Genomic DNA, 15790 nt, shown 5'->3' with positions numbered 1-15790 from the left:
ACTGTCCCTGAGCCTCTTTATGCTCAAGGCTAGTGCTCTACCACTTGAGCCACAGTGCCACTTCTGGCTTTTTCTGAGTAGTTTACTGGAGATGAGTCACGTAGACTTTTCTGCCAGAGCTGGCTTCAAACCACAATCCTCAGATCTCAGCCTCCGGAGTAGCTAAGATTACAGGTGTGAACCACTGGTGCCCAGCAAGGAAAGGATGCATTTCTTTGTTTTGCAGAAAATAGTTGCCCTGCAAAAGGGAAAGGTAATCTGTTCACCTAGGAAAGAGGGCCTGTTCCAGTGTCTGGATGGACCTCAAGGTCATTATGTTTTCAAAATATAATCCAGTAATGAGATAAATGACAAAGGCATCATGGTATAAGGGTCCTGTTACTGCAGAAAAGATGTATTACTATGGAGTAAATAAGGTACAAGGCCACACAGCACTCACTATTAATTTGGTCCTTCAACTCATTCTATTAACAAAACAACACATGCCAGCTGGAGTGGTACATGCCAGTAATCAATGAGAAATATCACAAGTTCAATACCAGGCTGGGCTACACCTCTGCAGGGAGCTGGTAACTCACACCTGTAATCCTAGCTACTCAAGAGGTTGAGATCTGAGGATCTCAGTTCAAAGACAGCCAGGGCAGGAAAGGCTATGAAACTCTTATCTCCAATAAACCACCAGAAAACCAGAAGTTGCGCTGTGGCTCAAGTGTAGAGCGCTAGCTTTGAGCTGAAGAGCTGAGGGACTCAGGCCCAAAGTTTAAGCCCCATGACAAAAAAAAAAAAAAAAAAAAAAAGCTAGCCCAAGCAAGAAAGTCCATGAGATTCTTATCTCCAATTAACCAACAGAAAACCAGAAATTGAGCTGTGGCTCAAAAAGGTAGATTGCTAGCTTTGAGCAAAAGAGCCCAGGGACAGCATCCAGGCTCTGAGTTCAAGGTCCACAATCAACAAAATACATTTTACACACAAACATACACATACACACACACACACACACACAACACACAACACACACACACACACACACAGAGTGCTTGCAGAAACTGAGAGAAGGTCCATACCATAGATAGATAGATATAGATAGATAGATACAGATATATTAGATATAGACGTATGGTCCTAACATCAGATTGCCTTTCAAACTGATCTAAAAAGGCATGAGATTGGAATGCCAGAGTGCATTAGAACCAGGAAGCAGGCCAAGAGTAAAACAATTAAGTGTCCTCTGTGATGGTGCACCCTGACTCCAGCTACCCTGTACATGATCCCTGCTGGGGGATCCTAGAGACTGGAGACCACAAGTAAACTCCTACTTCTGCACTAAGGTACACAAGATATCACTAAGACACACAGGGCTGTTACCAAAGCACACGGAACCCTCACTCTACGTTGAGTGACCTGAGTCACTCCAGCCCCAGCCTGTCACCATGAATCCGCACACATGTGTGAACAGAAAAAGTGGTGCTCATTTCCCTTTGAGCTCAAAAAAAATTAATCTTAAAACCAAAATCTTGTTTCTGTTTATGTAATGTTCAATAATCACAGTATTTCTTATAATACTCTACAAGACATTTTTCAGGAGCCCTGCTGAAACACAGGTTGCACACCTACTCAGTACTTACATTTGCCCCTCTCTGGCTCCCAGCAATGCCAGTTCCATGAGACATATCGGCTCTCTATAGAACAATAAGGTCTCACCCATTCATGGTTAAGTCTCAGTCCTGTTTCACGAAGTATTACCCTGAAGCAGGACAATCAAATGCTATTCTATGGGTATGTGCAGTGGTTATAGGAAAAATCTGCAGCCAGACTGCCTGGGTCCCTGCTGACAATGTAACAGCATTTGCTCTGAAATCTCTTTAAGTCTCTTTAAGTCCTCATTCGTAAAATGGGAATAACAGGAAACACCTCATGGATCTCAAGGGACAGCCCACAGTAACAGGTGTCAACACTGAACTCACCTGTGTGCACACACTAGCCATATTGCTATTATTAACACTAATCTACCTCAAGCTTCAACCAAAAAAGAAAAATCAAAATTAAGAATTCCATAAACTCCACTGTTCCTAACCACCTCTAAAATGCTGAAGAGCGTGTAAGTGATCATTTAGTAGTCCTGTGCACAGACTTCTCCTGCCCTGGAGAAGGCCCTCCCCCAGCCTCCTCCCTGTCTCCCTCATGCCCCCATGTCTGCACCTGCACACAGGATAAACATGCACTAGGGATCAGGACTCATCTTGAGAACTTAGACCACAGCAGTCAAGCTGGTCAGATCGATGCCACCAAGTCCTATACAACCTTGCTAATTGGAGGTCTGTCCTCCAGGGACACAAGCAGCCCCTCCTTCCCCGCCACCCCCTACCCCCAGGCTGGACAATCAATCCTAACAAGCTCCAGCGGACGCTGGCTTTGGGCAAGGAAGGGCACTGGAATGAGAGAAACTCAGTAGTGCAGGAAACAGTGGCCCACGGCTCCAGTCCCTCAGATAGCGATGCCAAATCACTTTCAGTATGAACAGACAAGCAAGAAAGTCCTCCCAGGATAAAGAACTGAAGCAAAAGAAAAAAAAAAAAAAAAAACCACTTGTGGACTAAAATACTTGCTCCACCACCAAGGGACCGATAAGCTATGATCACAAGACTGGCTGTCTCAGTCTGTGTGTGCATCTGAAGCACCACTGAGAACTCCTCCCGCCCCCACTCCGTGAGCCCACGTGGCTCTCTCCCCAGTTGCCCATCCACAGGCCAGCCTAGGGCCACCATCCCAGCCCTGGTCTCCTGACATGGACCCTGCTGGTTCAGACTCAGGTTGCCCTAATGCTCTAGACCACAGAATCATCTGCACCCTCTGAAGTTCTGCTTCACACCCCCAGTATGGTGACTTTAAGTCACCAACTTACCACATCAAAAGACGAAGACAAAAACCAACCGCAAGTCATAGTAAGGACATCTATTTTAGGTTAACTTTTCCTAGACCAACTGTGATTCTGTAAAGTGTGTGCGTGGAGGCTGGGGTGTTAAAGGATGCTCTTATTATGCTGTCTTAGTGTCTTCCTAAAACTTAAGAAAAAGAACAATTGTGAATTGCAACTCCATTTTACGTCAAGTTAGGAGCTGGCATATTAAGGTGGATTTTCGGGGGGGGGGGGGGGGGGGACAGCTTAGCAGCCCTGTCAACACCCCTATACCAATGCCCCAGCGCATCATAGCTACTACCCCACATTCAACGGGCCTACATGACAGATCTGAACTCATGAGTAATTCTGGATAATACTTCAGTAGTGAAACTGTGACTCTTGTATGTTTTGTAGGAGGAAAGCACAACTTTGCCTCATGCTTGCTCAGGTAGGTGCTGGATCACTTAAGCCACACCCCCAGCCCTTTTCTGCTTTAGTTATTTTTCATATAGGGTCTCAGCCCTCAAGATACCACTGCCTATGTGTCCTAGTTTACAGACCCACATCACCATGACCAGCTTGTTGATTGAGGCAGGTCTCGCTAACATTTTTGCCTGGGCAGGCCTCAGACAGTGATATTCCAATCTCTGCCTGCCAAGGAGATGGAACGGTGTGAGCCCCCATGTTTGGCCCCTATTTCTACTGTTTAAAAGATGAGGGGGTAAGGGGAAAAGGGCTGTCAGTCAGGTCATAGCCAGGGGGGGGGGGGGGGCCCTGCAGACTACAGACTGCTGAGTCTGCTCATGACGTTCACGGTGAAGGCGAGAATGCTAGCCAAGACAAGCAAGGGGAGCAAGAGTAGTACTTATTCTAGTGCACCACCCATCATACTCTTGACTCAAGTGTGGCACAAAACAGGAGTTGAAAAAGGCATATTATATTAAATAAAATCAGCTGCAACCCAAAATATACATTTTTTAAAACAGTTTTCTCTCTGTTACTCAGCCCTGGAAAGGGTGGGATTTCTCATGCCCACACTGTTGATAACCCGAGAGTCAGGACCCTCGGCAAAGAAGTCGGTTGCTGACCCTTCTGAGATATGATGTGTCATTAGAGCCGGGTGTCTCAGGAGTACACAAGCCAGCACTGATCATTCACATCTGAATGAAACAAGGTAATTAACACTCAGATCAGGCCAGAGACTTGCTTGTTATACAACCTTTAAAGAAACAGCAGAAGAGGCTGCAATCTGTTCTTATTGTAAAATTCAGTCCCTGCAATTAGATGGATTTTAACTTTCCATTTTTCTGCATTCATAATACTAGGAACAAATGAAAAACCACAAATTTTGACACTCTGCTAAATAAATGAGAATCAAAAATCTTGCAATAATTGTTTTTTGCAATTAAATGTTAACTAGAAGGACAATAGCCCCAACTTAGTAATGATACATGTTCACATGCGTCCACTGCTCTATCAACATTTTGGTTTGTGATCATTCTCTTCACCTCCATTACTACTAATCCACAGGAGACCCAATGAGAAACCTGTGAGCCTTAACAAGGTAGGAACATTTATTAGAGACCTGGCATGTGTACATTCAAAGCGCTCTCCCCTTGAAAAGAACCACCACGGAAACCACACAGGCATCCCAATGAAATGATGTCACTGCACCCAACATTTCCGGGAACTGTTCTCTGGGCAACATGGTCCTTCATCTACAATAACCCAAAACACTTAAAAAATTCTTTGAGCTAGCAAAGACTTCAGGTATCTCCGTAACAGAACAATAAACCATCCCTCTCCAGGTTTGCAAAGGGGTAACGTGATCCCTGGCCAACACTCCAACATGTTGTACATGTCCAATACACTGTGTGCTCTCATTCCTGGAAGGATGAAAGTTCCCTCAACAAGAAAACAGAGAGAGAACTATTTCTGGGGAATTGAAGCACCAGGTACAAATGCAAGCTAATGTGATGGGTCAGGACACTGGGCTAGAGTGAAGGCACACTTGGTGAGCCTGCGTGGTCCCTCTGAACACTGTGCAGAATGAACTCTTGGGGACCTAACTTAAAAGCAAACCCTCGAGCACTTGTGTGTGTCTTTGTTTAACCTGTGACAAAGCTTCACAGACAGGTGCAAACAGGAAGTCCTCTTTTGCAACCTCGAACTCACTGCTGAGATGAGACTGTGCTACCTGTAAGAAGGAATGTGATTCCTACGCCAGCTGGCAATGTGAGGGTTTGTTAACTGAAACAGGTTGCTCTGAGAACGAAGTTGATGTAAAAGCAAAACAAAACGAAACAAAACAACAAGAACAAAAAAAAAAAAAAACCTCGTTGTGGCACAAGTAAGGCGCACATGCCCTTGGAGTGAGCAGAGCCACTCCAAACCAAGCCAATCCTGCAGTTAGAAGGTGGAAAAGAGCTGTCTTTTTACTGCTTTTCTGGCTCCACCACTAGGGCTTCTGGTAGGGAAATGTCCCCAGCTCCTAGAGGACAGTGCTCTCGGAATATGGCATTTGTAACAGCCTCACCTGTCCCACACTTCAGGACTTGTGACTGTGCTCAGCCCTTCTGCCATCCACCCTTCACCCAGCCTCCTAGCTGCACTCATCTGCATGCACAGAAGGGACAACTGGTAATAAAGTTCACACCACAGCTGGAGCACGCCTGACCTGCAGCTGTTCTCCAATTTACCACCAATTATACCATTCACTTCAGAATCTTTCCTTTGTCCCCCAGGAGGACACAGGACACCCCTCTAATAATGGTGAAGCTCTAGCTAAGTAGTAGACTTCACCATCCCACTGTGAAAACAGTACTGTAAACATGCACTCTGTTTGGTCACTAAAATTATGCAATTGTACAACTGTGTTTATCATCAAAGACTTTTTCATTATATGTATAATTTGTAAGTCCATCTCACATCTACCTCTGCCCCTTCTAAAACCAGTTTCAAAAGGTATTTTTCTTGACAACCACCAGACAGTTACCTATTTAAAGGATTAAAAAAAAAAAGATACCACCAATTTACCCAGAGGTTGCACATACCAGCTGATTTGAGCATTGGAAAGATGGCATGCTGATGACTGAATACATTTCCCCTTTCATCTGTTTACCTCATGAATTAGAGATAAGCACAAAGTCTACAAAGTAGGAATAGAAATATGAGAACTATCAAGCAAAGAGGAATTTCAAAATAAAGCTCTACATCCAAGTAGAAGACTGCAGGATTCTGTACACTGACTCTTCCCTTTTAAGGACTCCAAGACCATGCCAGATCTTTCTCAGAAACTCATTCCCCCGTGAACAACTCCTACATGGTAAAGGTAACTCCTGCAAGGCTCACGGCGGCACTGTGAATGAGAACGGTGCAGGATTACTGGAAAGCAAATGCACAGCGAACATGCTGCTTGTGCAGGAAGCCCATCCACTCCCCTGAAGAATGTATACCAGGTGTACCAGCCTCAACTCAAGCTGTGGAACCACATAGCTCACATTTTGAAAGAAGGTACAGTGTTAGAGCAAAGAGGAGAAAAATGGGGCTCTATATTTTGGAATACTAAAATGCAGCTTATTTCTGTCCTCAATATGTCACTGTACATTCTCAGTTTGGGGTTGATACGCTTAGTGAATTGGCAAGAGTATTAATAAAAATGAATTACAAGTTTAAGGTCTGAGGAGCCTTTTGAATGACTTTAGGTTCCTTATCTGTATGTCTTTGATTATAAGAAAGTGGTCCCATGCATTAATAGAACATGACAGCTTTTCTGTGTGGCTATCATCAGAGTTTATGCTGGCATAATAGCAGATAATGTATGTGACCATATTTTAACATTCTATCTTCTACAAAGAAATCTTCTCTTAAAAAAAATACCTGAATGAACATATGTCTCCCCGAAATAATTCAAATTCCTATCGATATTGAAACAGTTGAATCTTAATGTTCACATAATGGAACAGTAAAAACCTAGTGGCCGCTGCACCTCCTCCTTGTAGTTGCTAAAGGGCGTGTGTCCCTCAGAGGTTTCCAGAGTGAACCCCAGTAAGCTGATGGATGCTTCAGGACGAGGGGCCTGTGGCTGAAGGGGATGGAGGGACCCAAGCTCTTCCTCTTTCCTTCCTGGTTCCCCCACCACAGGTTTCCCACCACTGCCATCTGAATTATACAGATGATCCATCCACCAGATTTCAGACTGGGCCCTCTAGAACCAGGCAACAAAACACATCTTTGCTCTTCATATGTTAATCATCCCAGGTATCTCTCTGTGGAAAACAAGGCTTAAGGTCATCACCATCGCATCCTGGGGTGTCCTGGGATCGCAGCAGCTCCTCAGCAGTCCTCCCCCCGCAGTCCTCTGAGTGGCGCTGCTCGGCTCTGCCTGCTGAGATCCCTACACTGAGGATTCAGCCCAGTACCACCACCCCTACAACACAAAGCCACCCTGAGTGCCAGCTTTCCTGAGCAAGGCCAGGAGCATGCCCTCCATGCTTCCCTGGTCACTGAGAGGGGGAGAGATGAGAAAGAGAACAACTGTGACCACAGCTGTCCCTGGGGTGTCCTGGGAAGGTCCCTAACTCTCTGGGCTTTGGTTACATGGGAGTTTCCCCCACAGGCTCAGGGATTACAGGAGACAGTGGGCAGTTCCCAGTGCCAGCCGGATTGACTGTGAGCAGGGCTGAAGAAATCAACCACAGGATTGTTTACTTCCACAGTCATAGGCTACTACTTACTGCAGCTTTCTGGTTCTCGAGTTCTCTGTATCCCCACTAGAAATCATGAGATTTCCCCCACAAGATCCATCAGAGAAGGATTCTCCCATTTATCTTCAAATTCACAAGGTCAACTGGCACATAAAGGACACTCAGAATGTTTTCTGAAGGATGATTAGTTAATTGGAGTAAATATGCATAAGAGCCCACCTTCTGCTGCAGACTACAGGGCCTCGGGCAGTTCAAAACCACTTTATTTATTAATGACTCCAAGCACAACAGAACTAGCCCCAGGAAGCACTGCTAAGCAATTTAAAGTTTGTTTACTGCTTTCTTCATTCAACTTATTATCAAAATTTATTTTAAGGGGCCAGATGTCATGGCATACCCCTGCAATCCCAGCTACTTTGAAGGTAGAGGAGGAGGATGGCAATTGAGAAGTTGGCCCCAAAAACATTAGGGAGCCATTATCCCAAAAAATAAAAGTGGTAGAGGGCTAGCCTCACAAGCACAAGGTCATGATTCAATCCCCGAGACTGAAAAGGTATGATCATCATCATTATACCATTGATAAGTAACATACATTTTAACAAAGTAGCTCCATCTAAATGCTTAAAAGCCTATGCAAGATCTGATGACAGCATGGCTGAGAACACAGTAACACAACTTAAATTTCCTGTTTCATTTTATAAGGAAATATACAAGAAATGTGTACGTACACACACACACACACACACACACACACACACACACACACACACACACACACACGAAAGCAGGAGCTTTCACTCCCATAATCCTAGCCACAGGAAGCTGAGATCTGAGGATGGCAAATAAAAGCCAGCCCAAGCAGGAAAGTTCAGGAAAGTTCATGATCTCCAATTAACCACCAGAAAACTGGATGTAGTGGTGTGGCTCAAAGTGGTAGAGTACTAGTCTTGATCAAAAAAGCTCAGGGACAGCACCCAGAACCTATATTCAAACCCCATGACCCACCAGGAAAAAAAAACAAACAGATTATGTCTCATGCTTTTATAACCAATACTTTTCCCTCAAAAAGAGAGCCCTTTCCTATCTGCTTAAGCACTAGAATTTTTTTTGTATCCAAAGCAGTTATGTGGGGTGTAGTAGCTCACACCTGTGATCCCAACACTCAGGAGGACTGTAAGTTCAAGGTTAGCTAGGCTACACTGGTGAGTTTGAGGATAGCCTGAGCTGCAAAGAGAGACCTTGTCTCAGGGAAGGATCTGTCTATCTATCTATCTATCTATCTACCTATCTATCTATCTGTATATGTATATGGGGGGGGGGGTCTCACAGGTATTGTACAATCCCATGCGAAACTTTCCATTTTATGCCATACTAATGATCTGTTGTGGGCGGAGCATGTACTTAAGGCATAAGGAGACACGCTGCTTCATACAATACCCCTGAAGTCTGCACCACTATTAGAAAATAGACCATACTGCCCCCCAATTCAGAGTTAAAACAACTGTCATGCACAGGGAAGCTGCATTTCTCTTCTCAAAACCACAGTGACTGAGCCACACCGCAGGGCAGCCAACTCCAACCTGGCTGAGTTTTGGTTTACTGTCTGCTCTTTCCATCGTGGCAGCAGATTGCTGTGCTGAATGTCAAGTGAGCTCAAAGTACTATGACCATCCACCCCTCTTGATGGCCCAAAGACCTGTACTTTCTGAGCCTCTGGCTACTTGGGACACACAGAGAGGCCTCAGAAGTTCTGAAGACTTCGTCTGTGAACAGGATTAGCTCACCAAGGCTCAAGCAGCTGACTCCATGGGGTGTGCAGGCTGTAGGAAGTGTGGGGCCCTGCGGGAGAACCCTGTGACCACTTCTCAAGTCATGTTTCCCAGGGGCTGTAGTCCCCCTGAGAGACAGATGAACTGACTGACAGAACAGTCCAAGAATCAGTCTCAAGCAGCTCTGTTCCCTAAAGGAGGAAACAAAAGAGAGGATCCAGACCCAAGATACCCCAAGCCTCACCAGAAAAGGAAATGCGAAACCCAGTGACTCCTCCATCTTTGGAGAAATCCAGCCATCAGGCCAGTTTATAAGCAGCTGGACTGACTCCCGTGTAATTTCAGATGTTAATATTTGTCATTATCCAAGCCAAGTGCCAGTGCCTGTATATGAAGAGCATGAACAGACCTGTGGGTTCTCAGAGCCTGTGACTGAAATGGCACTGAAACCAGTCACACTGCAAAGCAGCTGGATGTGAGTTTGCAGCATCCCCTGCTTCCACAGCAATACAGCAAATGATTTGTGAAAACAGCAATAAAGAAAACAGATCGCCCTTGAATTTGTCACACCACGAGGCCCATCATGGAGCAACAGTCATCCTAGAAAACTAACAGGACTCGGCCAATGAGGGAGAGAGCCCTAATGTGCTCTGCAAGTGATGCCTTGGAATGATGACCCCACAGGTAAAACATGGGTATTCCTAGAGCGCTGCTATGTAGCTCTATACAACCCCAGCTCCTCTTCCCCACTACAAAGTCATTCTTGACCAGGCCTCGAAGCTCTCTGGAACAAAGAAAGGAAGGTCCTCTGGCATCATTACTAGGAAATTCTAGAATAAAAACATTCACACTTTAATTGGTCCTAACCTTAAATTGGTGGAACAGAGCCGAGATTTCTTTTTTTTTTTTATCATTAAAATCCATCTCATTGTACAGTGATTGAGTAATAACTAACTTAATCTTACCCAAAAGGCAAAACAAAGTTTAACAGAAAAATAAGACCTGTAACCTGTGTCTGTAACCTCAACACAGTAACATCCTATCATAGGTACAGGTAACTTACAACTGCTTGTAGCTGAACCTTTAGTGGGCCTCCTAGAAGTACTCATTGAGAACAGGGACTTTGTGGCAAACTGTGGATAAGAAATACATTGGAAATAGCACTTACCACTGTAAAACCCCGAAATCCAGAAATGAGCTTCAGACAAGGCCTGAGTCCGAGCTGGCCTTGGCCTGCTGCTTCTTTGTGACATTAACAAAGCCTGAGAGCTGTGGAGCTCAGGAGGGGCAGAGCAAGGACTGATGGGAGCATGGACTGTGGGAGAGACGAACAGGTCTTCTTAGCCTCCACTGGGTCTGGGGCTGAGCCTGACTCACTGGGCTCCTTGGCTGAAAGGCTGTCTCAAGTGGAAGTCTCATCCCTCTGTGGATGAACTGAATGTGTTAAAGGCAAATCTGATGCACATTTAATCACATCCATCACCAACGATCACAGTCATTAAACTCTGGGCCTTCATCCACAAGCCAGGCATGACCACAGGAGCTTGCTGTGACTATTTATAATGTTTAACACATTGCCAGGGCCAGCTGGCCAGCTCTCTACTACTGCCTAGTTTCAAAGCTACATGGTATTGATCACGACCAAGTAGCTGCCACTTCTGCATGACATGACAGCTATTACAGCTGACTCAACCTGAAGGGTCCTGTTGTATATTCCCTTATTTTCTAGGGGGAACAGCAGAGGCTCAATGTGTTTGTGAGTAATTCAGAATCCATACTACAGGTAGTTAGGACAGCCACAAAAAGCCCAGGACTACTTCTCTCCGTCCTCTGTAGAGCTGATTAAGCTGGTCTCTTGTGGATGACAGTTCAAGGCTACACACTTCTGTCCCAGTTCCAGCTGCCTGTGGCTCTCCGCTTGACTGCTGGGCTGGCATTCCCACCATCTAACCCTTAGGACCCCTGGTTCTCAGGCCTTCAGAGCCAGACTGAAATCTACAGCACAGGCTCTTTAGTTCTCAGACCTTCAAAGTGATAGGACCAATATCCTCACAACTCCCTTGCTGTCTTTATTTTACATTTTGAAAAAGCACAAGCAAGTCACCTACCTATTTTCCTATAGAAAAGGAGTAAAATGTTTCTCAAAAAAAGCATCATTTCAAGATTCTCTTTTGAACTCAGACACAGTCCAGGTCTCCAGCCTGCTGGTGGCAGGTTATGGGACTTGCTGGCCTCCATAGTCACTTGAGCAACACCTTAGAATAAATCTCATTCTCAATTGCCTCAGTTTCTCTGAAGAACCTTGTCAGCTATGGTACTGAAGTTGTTCTGTATATGCAGATTATTTCCTTGAAGACAAAGTTGCCTTTCTGAGTGGTCTCCAAGCTTCCAGCCAGTCCTCAGGTCCTGCTCTCCTACACCCTAGTCCTCCACATTGAGAACTCTGCCCAAAAGAGCCAACTGGATCCAAAACCAATCAATGGAAATGTATATGTAAGTTGCAGAGCAAAGACACTGACCAAGGCATTACTTAAGAGTACTGAATATTTCATTAAGCTGAGCAGCCTTTGTTCCTTGCCATAAAACAGAGAGAGAGAGGCAGAGAGAGAGAGAGACAGAGAGAGAGAGAGAGAGAGAGAGATTTTCTGTGTACTGGTCCTGGGGCCTGAGCTCAGGGCCTTGGTGCTGTCCCTGAGCTTTTGTGCTCAAAGCTAGCACTTTACCACTTGAGCCACAGCTCTACTTCCAGCCTTTTGGTAGTTAAGTGGAGATAAGAATCTTATGGAGGAACAGAGAAACCTACCAGCCGGGAGTCTCCAGGAGGATCCCACCCCACCCATCACTCTCCACCGGAGCGGAGAGGCTCCATCCCGCCAAAGCCGCCCGGCACCAGCAGCGCCATAAAGGGACCTGTCGCGATCGCAACGACCCGGCGGGGGGGCCGCCCAACCCAGCCCGCAACCACCCCAACTGAACTCGGACAGCAACAACAACTGACGGACTGCAACAACAACTGACGACCTACAGGGTGAGTACCCATCAGGGGACAGGGAATCCATCAAGGGAGACCAGAGCTGGAGGGAATCCCCAGACCCTGACCTAGACTCCCTACCCCAACACCTGGACCACAGGACCCACTAAAACTGGGAACTGTTCGAGAGCCCCACCAGCCGGTGGAGCACACTCTGCTGGCCAGGCCAGAGCAAGAGCGCCCCGGGAAGGGAGCTTAAATGCTCAAGCCAGGAACAGTGCCCCTGGGTCAAGACTACCAACAGTAGAAGAAATTTGAACTGTGTCCTCCAGGCTGCATAACCAAGGTGGTATACACATTAGCACAGGCCTAACGAGCGCGCTCCAGGCTGGGGCCGGAACCAGGCCAGGGGACCGGCGCCTGAACAAAGCAAAAAGGGTCAGAAGTGGGGCTGTGGCTCAAATGGTAGGGTGCCAGCCCTGAGCTGAAGAGCTGAGGGACAGCACCCAAACCTAGAGTTCAAGCCCACAACCAGCCCAAAACAAACAAAAACACATCAGGAGCCCATAGCAGACTCCAGTATTTGGGAGAGTGCATCCAGAGCATCTGATCTTCCCAAGAGCACCCGCAGGAGCAAACACAAGCAGTCTAGGCTGCTCAACCCTTCCAAAGGCGGGAATTGCTACAGCAGAGAGCTGAGAATCCTAAGTGAATAGCAGCTGGAAATAGGCTCCCAACAGAATCCAGATCAGACACAGACTCTCTCTACCAATAGAGAATCAGCAACCAAGCAAAGACAGACACACCAAAACAAGATTGAAGAGCAGTCTCCTGAACCCCCATGCGAAAATCACAGAGAAAAATCACAAGGTTTACCACTACCCAGGACAGCAAGCTCACCTCAAAAGCCAGCAGCCACGCAGGGGAGAGCCCCAGTGGGAGCAAAGCAGGAATGGAAGACAAAAACTACATCCAAGGGTTGCTGGAGGCAATGACTCAAGAAATAAAGCGAGAAATGGATCAGAAATTGAAAGAGCACAAGGATGAACTATCAAAAGATATACAGGATATCAAACAAAAATTGGATGCAAAAATAGAAGCTGCACAAACCTCAGTAAGAAGTGAGATAAACGCCAAATTAGAGGTAATGCATACTGATATCACCTCATTGAGAGGTGAGATCAGTACTCTGAGAACCAACATTGAATCCATAAAGGGATCCATTTCCATCATGCAAACCACAATAGAAGCCACGGTCAACAGAGTGAATGAAATGGAAGGTAGAGTGTCAGATACAGAAGACAGAATACACCAACTGGACCAAAAAGTGACAGATATGGAAAAATCACTCAAATTAAACCAAAGGGAAATTCAAGAGCAAGCAGATAATGCTAAAAAATTTAACCTTCGCATAATCGGAGTGGACGAAGGTGAGGAATTCCAGAGCAAGGGAATGCAACACCTATTTAACAAGATAGTCAATGAAAATTTTCCCCACCTCAAAAACGACCATCTTAACTACATCACAAAAGCTTATCGAACACCCAACAAGCAAGATCCCAGGAGAAACACTTCTAGGCACATAATAGTAACAATGATGGATCTGAATAATAAGGAAACAATCCTGCATGCAGCAAAAATGAAGAAGGAGCTATACTACAACGGGAAAAAAATTAGAATCACTGCAGATCTCTCCACACAAACAATGAATGCAAGAAAAGCCTGGGAAAGCACCATACGAGCCCTGAGAGCCAATAACTGCCAACCCAGACTGATATACCCGGCAAAGCTAGCATTCACATTCGATGGAGAACTGAAAACTTTTAATAGCAAAGAAAAACTAAATGAATACATAAACATTAAGCCAGCATTACAAAGAATTCTAAGAGGGGGGACACAACCTGAAGAAAGCAACCAGGAACTGGGACCTGCCCCAAACAGGCATTACTCAAAGTCTAACTGAGCAAGCACAGGAGGAAAGGAAAGAAGAAAAACTAAGGAAAACGGAATGGCAGGGACAACAATGCATCTCTCTATACTTTCTCTTAATATAAATGGGCTGAATTCGCCAATTAAAAGAAAACGAACTGAGGACTGGATCAGAAAACAAGACCCATCCATCTGTTGCCTTCAGGAGACCCACCTCTCAGCCAAACATACAAACAAACTCAGAGTGAAGGGGTGGAAAAGGATCTACCAATCAAATTCCCCCAATAAGAAAGCAGGTGTAGCTATCCTGATATCTGACAAAATAAACTTTTCATTAAAATCAGTACAGAAAGACAAGGACGGACACTACATATTAATAAAGGGAACAATCCAAGAGGAGGATATAACCATCATCAACTTATATGCCCCAAATATCGGTGCACCCAGATATGTTAAACAAATGCTCTCAAACTTACAGAATAAAATAGATCCCAATACGATAATACTAGGAGACTTTAACACGCCACTCTCACCAAAGGACAGGTCTACCAACCAGAGGATTGGCAAAGAAGCTACCGAATTAAGTGAGGCCATACTTCAAGCGGAATTAACTGACATCTACCGAGTATTTCACCCTAAAACAACACAGTACACATTCTTCTCAGCAGCTCATGGAACTTTCTCCAAAATAGACCATATCATAGTTCATTCAAGGAACTTAAGCAAATACAAAGGGATCGACATAATCCCCTGTATCCTATCTGACCACAGTGGAATCAAGCTAGCTCTCAATAACAAAGCATACCGCAGAAATTTCTCTAATACATGGAAATTGAACAGCACACTCCTTAACAAGGCCTGGGTAACAGAAGAGATCAGAGAAGAAATAAAGCATTTCCTAGAACTCAATGAAAATGAAAACACCTCACAAAGAAACTTGTGGGACACAGCAAAAGCAGTCCTGAGGGGCAAATTTATTGCCCTCAGTGCCCACATCAAGAGAATGGAGACAGACCAAGTAAATAATCTCATGTTGCAACTAAAACAGCTAGAAAAACAAGAAAAAATGGGACCTAAAGCTACTAGACGAAGCCAGATAACCAAATTGAGAGCAGAGATTAACCAATTAGAAAATCAGAAAACCATAACCAAAATAAACCAAACAAAAAGCTGGTTCTTTGAAAAAATAAACAAAATTGATGGCCCGTTGGCAAGATTAATTAAAAAAAGAAGAGAGGAAACCCATATTAATAGGATTAGGGATGCCACGGGAAACATCACAACACGTACCCAAGATATCCAAACAATTCTAACAGACTACTTTCAAAAGCTATACTCTCTAAAGGAAGAAAATCTGGCGGAAATGGATGCATTTTTAGAGAAATACAAGTTACCCAAACTGAGCAAAGAAGAAGTTAACCAATTAAATAAGCCAATATCCTATAATGAGATACAGGAAGCTATCAAAAGTCTTCCAACAAAAAAAAGCCCAGGACCAGATGGATTCACAGCAGAA

The 15790-nt window shown here is 45.0% G+C and overlaps 1 protein-coding gene and 1 non-coding gene across 3 annotated transcripts in view; one reads left to right on the top strand and one right to left on the bottom strand.

Annotated features, from left to right (window-relative positions):
- Dip2c (disco interacting protein 2 homolog C) overlaps nt 1-15790 on the bottom strand; it is a 312795-nt gene that overhangs the window by 217774 nt on the left and 79231 nt on the right. The gene's annotated exons all lie outside the window — the stretch shown is intronic.
- Nucleotides 4987-5113, top strand: LOC122113352. The gene has a single exon (XR_006148431.1). It is a non-coding gene; the product is annotated as a small nucleolar RNA SNORA40 (small nucleolar RNA).

Source organism: Dipodomys spectabilis, unplaced genomic scaffold, assembly GCF_019054845.1.
Source record: "Dipodomys spectabilis isolate Male_0828 unplaced genomic scaffold, ASM1905484v1 ptg000096l, whole genome shotgun sequence".
NCBI lineage: Eukaryota > Metazoa > Chordata > Mammalia > Rodentia > Heteromyidae > Dipodomys > Dipodomys spectabilis.
The sequence above is the reverse complement of the archived record's forward strand: the minus strand, read 5'-3'. Positions and strand labels throughout refer to the sequence as shown.